Source organism: Pleurodeles waltl, chromosome 3_1 (genome assembly GCF_031143425.1).
Source record: "Pleurodeles waltl isolate 20211129_DDA chromosome 3_1, aPleWal1.hap1.20221129, whole genome shotgun sequence".
Taxonomy (NCBI): domain Eukaryota; kingdom Metazoa; phylum Chordata; class Amphibia; order Caudata; family Salamandridae; genus Pleurodeles; species Pleurodeles waltl.
In genome coordinates this window covers 162,357,976-162,374,699 of record NC_090440.1, presented here as the reverse complement: position 1 = coordinate 162,374,699, position 16,724 = coordinate 162,357,976, and the positions used below count along the sequence as shown (strand labels likewise).

At 43.8% G+C, this 16,724-nt stretch overlaps 1 protein-coding gene across 1 annotated transcript in view; it reads left to right on the top strand.

The window, feature by feature from the left end:
- Positions 1-16,724, top strand: part of IDH3A (isocitrate dehydrogenase (NAD(+)) 3 catalytic subunit alpha) — a 102,330-nt gene that overhangs the window by 84,709 nt on the left and 897 nt on the right. The gene's annotated exons all lie outside the window — the stretch shown is intronic.

Genomic DNA, 16,724 nt, shown 5'->3' with positions numbered 1-16,724 from the left:
GTCGGTATGGCGCTCGCGGCAGTACTCGCGGTCGGCATTTTCATAAACAAACACACCGCGAGCACTGCACGTGTTGCTGTCGGCGTTTCCTTAGCAACGGGCGCACACAGCTTTTGAATACAAGCATACTACGAGCGCAATTAATGCGAGTGGAAAACCTGCACAAATAAAATACGGATAATTAAACAAATAAAAGAAAAGAACTCACGTGCACACCTAATGTCTCTATCGTTCACTTAACCTTCATCTGGAAAAATTGAAATTAAAAAGGGACTTACTAAAAGAAATTGAAGAAAGACTTTACATAGGTTCTATATTGCTTTAAGAAAAGACTAAAAAAAAAAAAAAAAAAAAAAAAAAAGTGTATAGATTGAAATTATTAGTATAATTGACTAATATTTACAATACTTATCGATCTAAACAAATTATGGGTGATCAAAATATGTCTTCTCCACCACCCTTTTTGCCAACCCCTGGAGAGCCATCCATTCCATGGAAACAGTGGAAAAAGATGTTTTCTACCTACCTGCTAGCAATTGGAGGTGATCGTTACAGTCCAATCCGAAGACAAGCAATTCTTCTTCATCATTTAGGCATAGAGGGAAGAAGGATCTATGAGGATCTACCTGAGGTTTCCTTAGGTATGGGCGATGGTCAGCCTTCCAATCTATTTGAAATGTCCTTACAAATGCTAGATTTGCAGTTTACACCTAAAACTAACTTAGTCTTGGAACGTTATAAATTCTTTTCAAGGATGCAGAATGCTGATGAAGATGTAGCATCATATGTTGCAACCTTACGTGGTCTTGCATTGTCTTGCCGCTTCGAACAGTTATCTGATTCTTTGATAAGAGACCAGATTGTAAGGTGTGCCTACAACAAAAAGATAAGGGAGAAATTACTAATGAAAGATTCTAATTTGGATGAGGCAATACAAATTGCTAAGACTATGGAGCACACGGCTGTGTGGCTACTGGAAATGGATGGTTCAAATAAAGATGGGAAGCAGAATATTGTTAATGAAGTAAGAGATAAGAACAAATTCCCAGTTGAGGAAGTGAAGAAAAAAGTGACAAGAAATTGGGAGGACCTGAATCGTGGAAGATTTGCTGCAAGGGAAGTGAAATGTTATAGATGTGGAGCACCTGGGCACATTGCATCAAGCAAGATGTGTGCTGCAAAAACCGCCATATGTCGCAATTGTGGGAAAAGAGGGCATTTTGCCAAAGTCTGTAAATTCAAAAACAACGAAGGTGGCGGACGTGCAATTCAGGAAATACAGGACGTATGTGGAAATTTGGAAGAAATAATATTAACAGTGGAAGGAAATTTCATTGATGCAGCGTCTATGGTTATAACTGCTAGTGGAAAACATTTTATACACAGTGTTGATCTGGAAAGTACAAGTATTTTGGAGAAACCTCATGCTCAAGTGTTATTGAATGACATACCAGTTAAATTGTTGGTAGATTCTGGGAGTCTGTTTACCCTCATTGCGAGAAAAACTTATGAGGAATTGTGGAATAATGAGGGTGAGGAGGAAATGCTGGAACCCGATATAAAAGCTATGGGATATGCAGGGAAAAGAATAGTGATGATAGGTATGATTTGGATGACGATCGTTTTCAAAGGAAGAGCAGTGAAAGGAAGAATATATATCACGGACTTTGGTACCAATCTATTGGGTTGGCGTCACCAGAAAGATTTGGGGATAGTCCTGAATCCCAATGCCAAAGAGCCTGTGATGTTAATGGAAAAAGGAAAAATTTGTGAAGTTAATGAAAATTCTCATCATCCTTTGATTCAAAAGCATCCACAAGTTTTTTCTCTGAGATTGGGAGTCTTGAGAGGATTTTCTCATAGAATTGTATTAAAGAAAGGTGCAAAACCGGTTGTTCATAAAGTACGTGGCATACCTAACTTAATGAAAGACCCTTTAAAAAGTGAATTGGATAGATTGTTGCAGGATGGCATCATTGAACCTATTGAGTCTTCAGAATGGCTTGCTCCAATTGTAGTGGCACCCAAGGAAGGGGGGAGGATTCGTCTGTGCATCGACCTTAGAGATTTGAACAAAAATATTTGGGTGGACAGACAACCGTTGCCAAATATTTCTCAGATGTTGTCTGTAAAAGGTAAAGGGTGCATTTTTAGTGTGTTGGATATGTCTTCAGCATATCATCAGATAAACTTACATGAAGACTCTAGGCACTTGACTTCCTTTATCACGCCTCTGGGGGCATTTCGTTATAAGAGGATGCCTTTTGGATTAGCCTCTGCCTCAGCTGTTTTCCAAAGACTGATGGAGGAGATTTTGGGGGATTTGGAAAAAGTGTTATGCTTTCAGGATGACATTTTAATTGTGGGTAATGATGAAAGAGAGCATAACCACTTATTTGAGGAAGTGATGTCCAGATTGGAGAAGAGAGGCTTAACCATTAAGGAAGAGAAGTGCCAAATTGGGAAATCTGAAGTAACTTATCTGGGACACTCTATTAGTGGAAATGGTATTAGACCTAAGAAAAGTATTGTGGCTGCAATTGAGAAAGCACCTGAGCCAACTAATAAGGATGAATTGAGATCTTTTTTGGGTCTTGCAGAGTATTGTGCCAAATTTATAAGGAACTTCACGGAGATAGTAGAACCTTTAAGGAGATTGATGAAGAAAGGAGTAACATATGAGTGGTGTGAGGACTGTAGATGTGCGTTTCAGGATGTGAAAAAATATATTTTGAGTGCTCCTACTCTAGGCGTCTTTGATGTAACAGCAAAGACGTATGTAACCTCGGATGCGAGCAATGTAGGAGTGGGAGCGGTCTTAACGCAGGTAAAGGATGGTGATGAGTATGTTGTAGGTTTTGCTTCCAGACGTTTGCAGGGTGCAGAATTATCGTATTCTGTAATAGAGAGGGAGGCCCTGGCTTGTTGCTGGGGAATTAATCATTTCAAGTTTTACTTGTGGGGAGTACCTTTTAAATTAAAGACGGACCATAAGCCCTTGATTTATATTTTTAAAGGGGGGCGAGGTTTAGAGGGGAATGTAACACCGCGAATTTCAAGATGGTTATTATCTATAATGGAATATAATTTTGAAGTGGAGTTTGTAAAAGGTAAGAGGAATGTGGTGGCGGATTGCTTATCAAGAATGCCTGTGGAAGTGGATGAAATCGGAAGTGAGGTAGTGGAGAATTTTGTGGGAACTATCTTGGGTGAACTGGCCTTGGGTGAAAGTGAATGGGCCAATGCTAAGGCGAGCGATTTGGTTATGAATAAAGTGGAAAGTAAAATAATTAATGGGTGGACATATGAGGATGAACATGATGGTGATGTGTCTTCTTACTTTAGGATCAAGGATCAACTGAGTATATTGGAGGGTAGGTTGTATAGGAAGAGTCAAATGGTACCACCAGAGGGGGTAAGAAAGCACATTATTGACATAACACACCAGGGACATTTAGGACGAGGTGTGATGAAAAGGAAAATAAGACAATTGTTCTGGTGGCCAGGGATGGATAAACAAGTGGAAGAGACAGTGAAACATTGTGTGCCTTGTGGTAATAGTGACAAAACTAAGATTTTAAGGCAAGCACCTCTAGCTCCCATGACTTCTCCAAAAAGACCTTGGGAAAAACTAGCTGTTGATTTCATTGGTCCTGTTTTTAAGTTGGGTGCTAGGAGTAAGTTCATTATTGTACTTGTTGACTACCATTCAAAGTGGTTTGTAATCAAAATTGTTGACCAGGTGGATACTACAAGAGTCATAGAATTCTTTGAAGAAGTTTTTTTAGAAGAAGGAATTCCAAAAACTATTGTATCCGACAATGGGGTACAGTTTGTGTCACGTAGAATGGTGGAATATTTACGGAAAATGAGTATTAATCATGAAAGAGTTGCTCTATTTCGGCCACAGGCCAATGGTTTGGTTGAAAGGGTTAACAGACTGATAATGGATAGTATTCAATTATCCTTGGCTAATCATCTCTCTTGGAGAAGTGAATTATGTAAGATGATGTGGACATATCGCACAACTCCACATTCAGTCACTGGGGTGGCACCGTTTGTGTCTCTGAAAGGGAGAATGCCTGGTGTGAAAGAATGCCCGGTGTGGTTAAAGATTAAAAGGAATGTAAGAGTGTCCAGGGAAGCAATGGTAAAGAGAGTAGAGGAGATGCAAAGGAAAAGTATCCAACAATATAACAAAAGAATGTGTGTAAAATATGGCCACATAAATAAAGGAGATTGGGTAGTGACAAGGAGAAGTGGAATAGTTGTGAAGGGGGACAGCAAATACTCCACCCCTCAACGTGTGAAGGAGGTCAAAAGAAATGTAGTAGTTTTAGAAGATGGCTCTTCCTGGAGTATGGGAAGTGTGTGTAAAGTTCATCATTAAGTTGTTAAAATGCAAAGTTCTTAGTTATTTATAGAACTTATATTGTAGCTTGTGTCAATGTTATTGTCTTATTTCTATGTATATAATCTTATTTATGCTTTTCTTTATTTGTTAGGTGTGGTATATTATATAAGGGGGGGGAAGTGTAGAGATGATGTAGTAGGTAATCTAGAACTATAGGAGAAGAGAGATTCTAGAATGAGAGAGAGGAAGCTGGGAGCTGTGCCAGGGATGCTGCTCATGGCTGTGCTGGAGATGCTGTACATTGGATATGAAATAAAAGAAAGGTGGAACTAAACTTTGTTGAAGATTCATCTTTACAGTACCCCAGAAAGGAGTGGGCTTTAGCCCCTTTGAACTCCTCTTTGGACACCCTGTTAGGGGTCCACTAACACTTGTCAAGGAGGGTTGGGAACAACCTTTAAAAGCTCCAAAGCAAGATATAGTGGATTATGTACTTGGCCTCAGATCAAGGATGGCTGAGTATATGAAAAAGGCCAGTAAAAACCTTCAGGCCAGCCAAGAGCTCCAGAAGCAATGGCATGATCAGAAGGCTGTTTTGGTTCAGTACCAACCAGGGCAGAAAGTGTGGGTCTTGGAGCCTGTGGCCCCAAGAGCACTCCAAGATAAATGGAGTGGACCCCACATAATTGTTGAAAAGAAGGGTGAAGTCACCTACTTAGTTGATTTAGGCACTGCCAGGAGTCCCCTTAGGGTGCTCCATGTCAATCGCCTGAAACCCTACTATGACAGGGCTGATCTCACCCTGCTCATGGCAACTGATGAGGGACAGGAGGAAGACAGTGATCCTCTACCTGATCTCTTCTCTTCCACAGAACAAGATGCTCTTGTGGAAGGTGTAGTTTTGGCTGATTGTCTTACTGCTGAGCAGAAAGACCATTGCATAAATCTCCTGGGTCAGTTTTCTGAACTCTTCTCTACTGTGCCAGGTACCACTTCTTGGTGTGAGCACACTATAGATACTGGAGACAGCTTGCCTGTCAAAAGTAAGATCTATAGGCAGCCTGACCATGTCAGAGACTGCATAAAGCAAGAGGTGCAGAAAATGTTAGAACTGGGAGTGGTTGAGCACTCTGAAAGTCCATGGGCCTCTCCTGTGGTACTTGTACCAAAACCTCATTCCAAGGATGGAAAGAAGGAAATGCGGTTTTGTGTAGATTATAGAGGTCTCAACCAGGTAACCAAAACTGATGCTCACCCTATACCCAGGGCAGATGAGCTCATAGATACACTGGCATCTGCCAAGTATCTAAGCACTTTTGATTTGACTGCAGGGTATTGGCAGATCAAATTATCAGAAGATGCTAAACCTAAAACTGCATTTTCAACCATTGGAGGCCATTACCAATTCACAGTAATGCCTTTTGGATTGAAAAATGCACCTGCCACTTTTCAAAGGTTGGTGAACACAGTCCTGCAAGGGCTGGAAGCTTTTAGTGCAGCATATTTGGACGATATAGCTGTCTTTAGCTCCAGTTGGGATGATCACCTGGTCCACCTGTGGAAAGTTTCAGAGGCCCTGCAAAAGGCAGGCCTCACTATCAAGGCTTCAAAGTGCCAGATAGTGCAGGGGAAGGTGGTTTATCTGGGACACCTTGTTGGTAGAGAACAGATTGCACCACTACAGGGGAAAATCCAAACTATTATAGATTGGGTTCCCCCTACTACTCAGACTCAGGTGAGAGCCTTCCTAGGCCTCACTGGGTATTACAGGAGGTTCATTAAGAACTATGGCTCCATTGCAGCCCCTCTTAATGACCTCACATCCAAAAAGATGCCTAAAAAGGTATTGTGGACAGCTAGCTGTCAGAAAGCTTTTGAGGAGCTGAAGCAGGCCATGTGCTCTGCACCTGTCCTGAAAAGCCCTTGTTACTCTAAAAAATTCTATGTCCAAAATGATGCATCTGAATTAGGAGTAGGGGCAGTCCTATCACAACTTAATTCTGAGGGCCAGGATCAACCTGTTGCTTTTATTAGTAGGAGGTTGACCCCTAGAGAAAAGCGTTGGTCTGCCATTGAGAGGGAGGCCTTTGCTGTGGTCTGGGCACTGAAGAAGTTGAGGCCATACTTGTTTGGCACTCACTTCATTGTTCAGACAGACCACAAACCTCTACTTTGGCTAAAACAAATGAAAGGTGAAAATCCTAAATTATTGAGGTGGTCCATATCCCTACAGGGAATGGACTATACAGTGGAACATAGACCTGGGAGTAGCCACTCCAATGCAGATGGACTCTCCAGATATTTCCACTTAGACAATGAAGACTCATCAGGTCATGGCTAGTCTTATTGTCCTTCGTTTGGGGGTGGGGGGTTGTGTAGGAAAGTACCATCTTGCCTGGCATGTTACCCCCATTTTTCACTGTATATATGTTGTTTTAGTTGTATGTGTCACTGGGACCCTGCTAGTCAGGGCCCCAGTGCTCATAAGTGTGCCTGAATGTGTTACCTGTGTTATGACTAACTGTCTCACTGAGGCTCTGCTAATCAGAACCTCAGTGGTTATGCTCTCTCATTTCTTTCAAATTGTCACTAACAGGCTAGTGACCAATTTTACCAATTTACATTGGCTTACTGGAACACCCTTATAATTCCCTAGTATATGGTACTGAGGTACCCAGGGTATTGGGGTTCCAGGAGATCCCTATGGGCTGCAGCATTTCTTTTGCCACCCATAGGGAGCTCTGACAATTCTTACACAGGCCTGCGACTGCAGCCTGAGTGAAATAACGTCCACGTTATTTCACAGCCATTTTACACTGCACTTAAGTAACTTATAAGTCACCTATATGTCTAACCTTTACCTGGTAAAGGGGTTGGGTGCTAAGTTACTTAGTGTGAGGGCACCCTGGCACTAGCCAAGGTGCCCCCACATTGTTCAGGGCCAATTCCCCGGACTTTGTGAGTGCGGGGACACCATTACACGCGTGCACTACATATAGGTCACTACCTATATGTAGCTTCACAATGGTAACTCCGAATATGGCCATGTAATATGTCTATGATCATGGAATTGCCCCCTCTATGCCATCCTGGCATAGTTGGCACAATCCCATGATCCCAGTGGTCTGTAGCACAGACCCTGGTACTGCCAAACTGCCTTTCCTGGGGTTTCACTGCAGCTGCTGCTGCTGCCAACCCCTCAGACAGGCATCTGCCCTCCTGGGGTCCAGCCAGGCCTGGCCCAGGATGGCAGAACAAAGGACTTCCTCTGAGAGAGGGTGTTACACCCTCTCCCTTTGGAAAATGGTGTGAAGGCAGGGGAGGAGTAGCCTCCCCCAGCCTCTGGAAATGCTTTCATGGGCACATTTGGTGCCCATTTCTGCATAAGCCAGTCTACACCGGTTCAGGGACCCCTTAGCCCTGCTCTGGCGCGAAACTGGACAAAGGAAAGGGGAGTGACCACACCCCTGACCTGTACCTCCCCTGGGAGGTGCCCAGAGCTCCTCCAGTGTGCTCCAGACCTCTGCCATCTTGGAAACAGAGGTGCTGCTGGCACACTGGACTGCTCGGAGTGGCCAGTGCCATCAGGTGACGTCAGAGACTCCTCCTGATAGGATCCTTCAGGTGTTGCTAGCCTATCCTCTCTCCTAGGTAGCCAAACCCTCTTTTCTGGCTATTTAGGGTCTCTGTCTCTTGGGATTCCTTAGATAACGAATGCAAGAGCTCATCCGAGTTCCTCTGCATCTCTCTCTTCACCTTCTGCCAAGGAATCGACTGCTGACCGCGCTGGAAGACTGCAAAACTGCAACATAGTAGCAAAGACGACTACTGCAACTCTGTAACGCTGATCCTGCCGCCTTCTCGACTGTTTTCCTGGTGGTGCATGCTGTGGGGGTAGTCTGCCTCCCCTCTGCACTAGAAGCTCCTAAGAAATCTCCCGTGGGTCGACGGAATCGTCCCCCTGCAACCGCAGGCACCAAAGAACTGCATCACCGGTACCTTGGGTCTCCTCTCAGCACGACGAGCGAGGTCCCTTGAATCCAGCAACTCTGTCCAAGTGACTCTCACAGTCCAGTGACTCTTCAGTCCAAGTTTGGTGGAGGTAAGTCCTTGCCTCCCCACGCCAGACTGCATTGCTGGGAACCGCGACTTTTGCAGCTACTCCGGCCTCTGTGCACTTCCGGCGGAAATCCTTTGTGCACAGTCCAGCCTGGGTCCACGGCACTCTAACCTGCATTGCACGACCTCCTAAGTTGTTCTCCGGCGACGTGGGACTCCTTTGTGTGACTTCGGGTGAGCACCGTTTCACGCATCCTCGTAGTGCCTGTTTCTGGCACTTCTCCGGGTGCTGCCTGCTGCTGAGAGGGCTCCTTGTCTTGCTCGACGTCCCCTCTGTCCCCTGATGCAATTTGCGACATCCTGGTCCCTCCTGGGCCACAGCAGCATCCAAAAACCCTTACCGCACGATTTGCAGCTAGCAAGGCTTGTTGGCGGTCTTTTGGCGGGAAAACACTTCTGCACGACTCTCCACGCCGTGAGGGATCCGTCCTCCAAAGGGGAAGTCTCTAGCCCTTGTCGTTCTTGCAGAAACCTACGCTTCTACTGTCCAGTAGCAGCATCTTTGCACCTACAGCTGGCATTTCCTGGGCATCTGCCCATCTCCGACTTGCTTGTGACTTTTGGACTTGGTCCCCTTGTTCCACAGGTACCCTCGACTGGAAATCCATTGTTGTTGCATTGTTGGTTTGTGTCTTTCCTGCAGAATTCCCCTATCACGACTCCTATGTCCTTTGGGGAACTTTAGTGCACTTTGCACTCACTTTTCAGGGTCTTGGGGTGGGCTATTTTTCTAACCCTTACTATTTTCTAATAGTCCCAGCGACCTTCTACAAGGTCACATAGGTTTGGGGTCCATTCGTGGTTCGCATTCCACTTTTGGAGTATATGGTTTGTGTTGCCCCTATCCCTATGTGTCTCCATTGCATCCTATTGTAACTATACATTGTTTGCACTGTTTTCTAACACTATTACTGCATATTTTGGTATTGTGTACATATATCTTGTATATATTTGCTATCCTCATACTGAGGATACTCACTGAGATACTTTTGGCATATTGTCATAAAAATAAAGTACCTTTATTTTTAGTATATCTGTGTATTGTGTTTTCTTATGATATTGTGCATATGACACTAAGTGGTACTGTAGGAGCTTCACTCGTCTCCTAGTTCAGCCTAAGCTGCTCTGCTAAGCTACTATTATCTATCAGCCTATGCTGCTAGACACCCTATACACTAATAAGGGATAACTGGGCCTGGTGCAAGGTGTAAGTACCCCTAGGTACTCACTACAAGCCAGTCCAGCCTCCTACAGCTGGGGAGCATCATTTTCATCACGTTTTCTTTCCTTTGGCATAAATATACATTGCATGTGTTCAGATAGGTCATTGGTAACCCTGTTTTTTTACCAGCATACCTTATAGAACTGTTTCTGCTCTATCTACACTAGTTCTTGGAGACCGTCCACTGGCTAGCGCGGTCTTTGAAACAGGCCATCTCATGCCAGTAACTGTTGTGTACAATTTCTAAAAGATAAATAACTTTTCAACCCAGTGACAAGGATAGCTTTTCCCTCCACTACATTGAGTCATGGCTCTGCAGTGCACAAGCACCAACCTTTGTCTGCCTGTCAAAGAGAAAGCCTCATGGCCTCCTGAGACTGGTTCTGCTTTCCCTACCCATGAGGATATAATTGATGCCATAATTGTCATCCTAGGGAAACTGGAGATGGAAGCGTATGAGTGTATTTCCCTCTCTACATCTGATCCTCTGGGAACTGAGGAAATCCTTCTCCCAGCTGCTATGTGATACTTACTGTTAGGTGGGGATGAGAACAACAGAAAACCAACCTGTTGCAAGTAGAGAGAAACAAATTAGAAGTTTTAAAGGAGAATGTGGTTTTGTCTGCCTGGTGTCCAGTCAAAAAGAGGGTGCTGTTTCTCACACAAGCAACAGATGCCTTCAAATTCAAAATGACTGTCTTAAATGATCTCCTCCTGGTGCAAACAACTGCATAATGAAACACATTTAGAATCTAGAAAGTAGATATCAAGATTACAGTAGTATTTCAATCCACGGTTCCGATCCAGCTTTCAATACTTAACGACTTGAATTTAAGGATACCAGGCAGATGAATACACATTGTGTTAAGAAAACGTGCACTATGCTGTGAACAAGCCACAGGGCTTGCTGTTGTCCTGATAAATGCCAGTTAAGGACGCAGTTGCCAAAATGCATCCAGGGCTAATAGACATAATGAAAGAAAAGTAAGATTAATGGATCAAATTAAATTAACTTACCAACCCCAAAATAATAATTGTAACCTCTGAAAGAAAAATGACATAAAATCACTATAGAGATCTTAGAAAGCAATATAACAATTGAAGTATGCCTGAACACACCTTCGGGCAAATGTTTGGTTGAATAACAAAGAAATCACATGTGTCAACTGATGGCATTCTACACGTAAATCACAAAGATTCAAAGGGGTATTCAAAAGCCTCTTGCGTGCTACTCAACTTGTTTCATTGGACTTAATTAAGAGAGAAACAAAAATTTTGGGGGGATTACAATTTGTTCGATCTTAAAAATTGTGTACAAGACATGTAAAATGTGGGTCTTAATCACCATTGCATGTATGATTAATGCATAAATGAATGGAGACTTTTAAAACGTGACAGCTACCCAGGGTATTACAGCGCTAAGACCCACCTATAACAAGCAATATAACCAATAGAGAGAAATAGTTATTGTGAAGGCATGTCATGACCTTTTTCCAGAAGGAATGATGATTATTATCTATAAACAAAAGTGCATTCCAGAGAGAGGGTGCTGTAAAGGAAAACGTTATGCCAACCTGTTTGGTGTATTTCACCTTTGGTATCTCAGCTCAGCATTTAACTGGTAGGCGAGGCATCCTCTGGGGATAGGTTTCCAGTTTCACAGCTATCTTGGTTTTGATTGTAATACATTTTATGAGTAAAGCATAAGGCTTTAGACCATATATATATTTTTTTTTACTGGAAGCCATTGATGTTTTTCCAAGTGGGTAGAGACTGATGTAAGCTTTGTCAGGACTAACATCATACTTGCAGCCGCATTTTGAATGATTTGGAGGCGCTACAGAAGATATTGAGGCAGATCCACATAGAGGACATTACCATAATTCGAGCTGGAGATAATCAAGGCTTGGACTATGTTCTTCCTAGAAGTTGTCGGGAGCAGGTGCAACATTTTGTATAGCTTGTGCAAAATTAATAAACCAGTGAGTACAACTTTAATATGTGTGGATAAAGTCGTAGATTGTCAAGAAATAATAGTCCGGTTTCTTGCATTTACCGAAATTGAAGTTTCTCCAAGTTGTTCTGGCCAGCATTTTGAAGACCAAGATGGCAAATACTTACACAACAACAAAACAGTAGTTTTTTTCCCTGTTAAGTTTCAAGCGGTTTCGCTGCATCCAGCCATCTTGATCATCCAGGAAGTGAAATGTTTCTTCAAAGCCTCTTCAATCTGGGATATTGACACCACAATTTGAGTGTCCTCTGCATAGGATATCAGACTAAACTGTAAGATCGAACACTATTGACTAATGAAACCATATATGTGTTAAGAAGGGTAGGGCTGAGTAATGACCCCTGGTGCACCCCACAACAGATGAAAAAGGGGGGTGATTCATAGTGGGGACATGCTACACGTTGGACTCTGTTTTTAATTAATTATTTAATCCAATTTAAAGCCATTCCATTGTTCCAAATTCCTGCAGTCTGTCCAGTAATATGGCATGAGAGACAATATCAAAAGTTGCAGAGATATCCAACAAGGCCAACCCTGATCCAGGATCCCTCCGAGTTAATTTGTAACTGCCAATAATGCTGATTCAATGCTACGAGGAGGTCTGATCCCAGACTGAGTAGAGTCCAGCAGGAAATTGTCTTCCATATATTTAGATATTTGCACATTGACTTGTTTTTCCAGAATTTTAGCTGTCAGTGGAAGTAGATAGATGCGGCAGCAGTTCGATAAAAGGGATGGATAAGAATTAGGCTTCTTTAGCTGAGGTCTAATGATCCCCTTCTTCCAATTAGAAGGTACACATTCCCAATGAAAGGGAAGTAGCACAGATGTCAGTAAGAATTGGTGTTATCTTTTCTACTACTAAATTAACAGTAGCTGGGGTCAAGGAGCTATTAGAACATTGGAATGCTGGGGGCTCCATTGAAAACAATGGAGTGCTGCGGGCTTTTACAGGCCGGTAAAAGCCCGCAGCGCCAACATTCCAATGTTCGCTTTGTTCACAGCAACAGCTGTGAACAAAGCCTCACGGAGCCCGAGGGGATTTTAATCCCCTCGGGCTCCGTGAACATTTTTTTTTTTTTTTTTAATAGAACATTCTGCCCTGTGTGGCAGAATGTTCTAATAGCCTTAGAACCCGCCGTAGCCGGCTCTACCGGCTATTAAAGTCCCTCTCCCTTGTTAAATGCCCTCGCCTTCGGCTCGGGCATTTAACGCGGGGAGCGGGCCTTTAATAGCCGGTAGAGCCCGCTACGGCGGGTTCTAAGGCTATAGTAGAGCACCTGATTTCTTTCCATAATACACATCTCTACTTGAGATCTGGTGAGTGGCGAGACTTTGCTTAAAAGTCTCCTCATTGCTCACAGTGGATTTGTCAGTGTTAATAACATTCTGATTATTCTCTGTGTTCTGGGAAAAGGACACACACTTATCAAATTTCTTTTCTTCTGAGAATTATACAGTGTGCTTCCAGCTTCAGGATTGGCTAGGTAATTCACAGTAGAAAGGAGCTCTTCAGCAGAAGTTTTTGAATTGGAGATAGAAATGAATTAAACAAGTTAACATAAAGGACCACGACTAAGCCACATTTTCTTTGGAAGTAATTATCTATTTCACTCTGGGAAAATTAGCATTTTTAAACATATTGCCCCTTTTTCAACAGAATTGTAGTGGTGCCCTATACCTCACAGAACTGTAGCTAATGGCCACTTGTCTCGCCATCAGTTCTAGAGCAAGGACATACATCTTGCTCCTAAGGCAGTTTTCCTTCTCCTCCATGAGGGGGCAGTACTGGTGTGCACTGGCGATCACCTCAGCCAGCACTCCCCCTCATTCTTGTGCATCTCCTCCTCTGGTTGCTGCTGTTACAGTGTTTGCCCTCTTTGTATTCTTGATGTTTTTCTTGCCCTGTTCTGCACTTTTTCTTCTGTATCCTTCTGTATCCTTCACTTAATTTTCTTCTGTATCCTTCACTTAATTTTCTTCATCCCCCTTACTCCTGTTCTTGCTATTCATCATACTGCTTTTTCCACACTGTGCTTTTCCTAATCCTATTTTATTTTGTCCTCTTGCTGCCTATTTCCTCTCTCTGCATTACTTCTGCGTTTCCTCCACTGGTTGCTGTTCGTCCTCCTGAGCCCTTCCTGTGGTTGCACCACTTTCTAGTTTTCTTCCTTTTGCTGCTCCCATTAATACTCTTCTTACATGTGGCCTGCAAAAAGAAATGCAGACTGACCTGTCCGAACTAATAAAACTACATCTTGTGGATTTAATTTCCTAACCAGTTGTTGTAAACTGGACGCTGCCACGTGGCCTCTGTGACACTGCTGTTCAGCAGGGCTGTAAAGACACAATATTGGTATTAGTAGAGGCCTAGATGGATTGATCACACATGAGAAAGGTACAGCTCCCTATCCCTATAATGAATGTGATGGATTTTGAGGTCTACCCATAGGCTTTGCTGATAACAAAATAATGGCAGCTGCTGAACACTAAAGCCTCATATTTCAAACTGAGGATGCGTAGTGTATACAGCGCCCCTGTGTGTAATAATCAGTAAGTTAGAACTCATACTGGGTGTTGGGTAAATTTAACAGAAGTCTTTATGTATTCCAGGTTTCCTTGCGTGTCCAGGATATCTGGGAGCACACTGACATGTTAGCTTCTTAGAATTTAACTGTAAAAGCTCTTCCGGTGGTGTTTGCATTGTGCTGTCAGTCGCAGAGGCGGCTTCTCCATAGGACCATTGGGGCCCCCAACCAGTTTTTGTTGCCCCTCTATTAAATGTTAGAATAAATGGGGGGTTTCAGCTGTGGCAGTGCTTTTATTTCACCTGTGGCCAAGGTCGCAGGTATCTTCCTGCATGAGTGAGGGTGGACAGGGCTGGAGCATGATTGACGGCAGACCATGTTCAGCGGGGTCACTCACTCATTCTTGAAGTGAAGTGCGCATGTCGGGGTGGCCAGGCGCCTTTCTCTGACCAGCCTCCGGCATGTGCGCTTGAGGCCTCCCCTACCTGCGCAATGTTAGACTTGCTGTGGTGATCACAAAGATTGCGCCCCAGTGGCCCAAGGCGGGCTTGGTTTGCCTCCCCTAGCCAACTCTGGCACTGCCCCCACACTGCTTGCCAGTGTAAACCGCAAGGGGCAGCATCTGGGTTCTATGAAGCACACTACAGCCCCAGGGGCACGGTGGATTCAGGAGGACCTCCCCGGTGCATTCAAGGGCTTGAGCCATGTGTCTGCGATCCCTAGCCTGACCTTAAAGAACATAACGATAAATTATAAACGAGCTATGGATACCCCACCCCTTGGGCATCAAAGCACAACTCACAAAGAACCTTTACCTGGGGTGATCATGGACGCCAGCTGTGAAAGGCTCCACGGGGAGAGCCAGAAGTCATCTAATCCCCGGGTGATCAGATAAAGGCCTGCACTGCGCAACGATTAATCAGCCACCGCCAACCATCAGGATCATGTGGACGGTAGCACCCATGAAAGAGTACCACCGCTTTAGGGGTGTACCTCTATTTCCTAATAACATGGCCTAGCTCTGTTGGTGAGCAGTAGTCAAAAATATGTTGAGCAAGGGTCGGGGGACCCGAGGCAGGCGTTTCATGTGCAGGCAAAGAGATCTCTCTTCCCATGTCACACACAGCAACCATTTCACTGTATCTTCCCTCCATCGGCTCCTGTAACATTTCTAATAGTGCTTGGCCCTTCCAGTCTGCTTCTAGCCGATACCAATACCATAGCCTAACGTGTATGTATAAAGCTCATGTTCACACATTGGGGCACCATGACGCTGAATAGCAGATAGGCATTTAGGGCTTTACTTAGGCATGGGAGGTTGCACCTAGCATTCATGTAAGTACCAGGGCTTGCGTGATTGCATATTAAACTCAGTATTTATGCACACTGTAACACAGTACCGTACTAGCATGGGCTGTCCCAATCCCGGCTAATCCAATGATTCACATTCACAAGAGCTTTTCTTCAAAAATAATGACTCAGTGCTTATGACTCATGAAATGCCTAGTCTTTTAAATGATGATTATTTCAATTTTCAGCATTCACAAATTAAAAGCATGCCCTAATGCATTTTGGTTAACTGGGAGCCGAGGCAAAATTACACTTGTTTCATAGTCACGGATTCTGGGGAAAAACGTGCAAGAGAGCAGGGGCTGGACTGGAATTGAATTGTATTTCAAGGTGAAACATGTATGTCCGTGCCCCCTGAAGGTTGATGACTTCTGAAGAAAAGATGCTGTCAGCATGAATAACGGGTTTAGCCCGAATTGAGGCAACCTCTGTCCCTGTTATGCAAAAATTGCATCGAATCCTGGGCTACAAAGAATCTGTAGGGACAGCATTCCTTAACAGTACAAACATTTGATTAACATACTTAGAGCACTCATGTAGCCTGATAAATGTTCTTAAGAAGCTGTGCATTGGCACATAAAAAAGGACTCTAGGATAAATGAAGCTGTGCCTGGCAAATAGTGGCAATACCTGACCGTTCAAGTCTGTCCCTGGGCATGTAAGGTCCTGAATGTAAAGTGGACATTAGGGTGACCCGTGGCATGTGATATTGCACTTGTGTGTTCGGGCCTGTCGGATGTTTGCTGCCCAGGCATATGGGATTCTGTTTCCTATATCATCAGCGCCTGGGTCTTCTTGTGCCTATTGGGCTTTTGCTTCTGCGTGTAAGGCTGGTCCCTTTACATATGACTGCTGCAACTGGCACAAGATGGCAGTCCTGGGGCTGTGAGGCTGCACCTGCTATATGAGACTGTGCCCCACATACTGTGGTTCTACTTAAACATGTGCGGCTAAACCGAACATAAGTTGGTATGTCCTGGAAATCTGCGACTTCATAAGCCTTTGCAGCTGTACATAGCTTATGATACCGTGCCTGGACATAGGAATCTCTACCCTGTTGTCAATGCCTACCGGTAGATTGCAGTCTGTACCTGGCATATATATCATCACTTCCAACAAGAAAACAAATATAATACA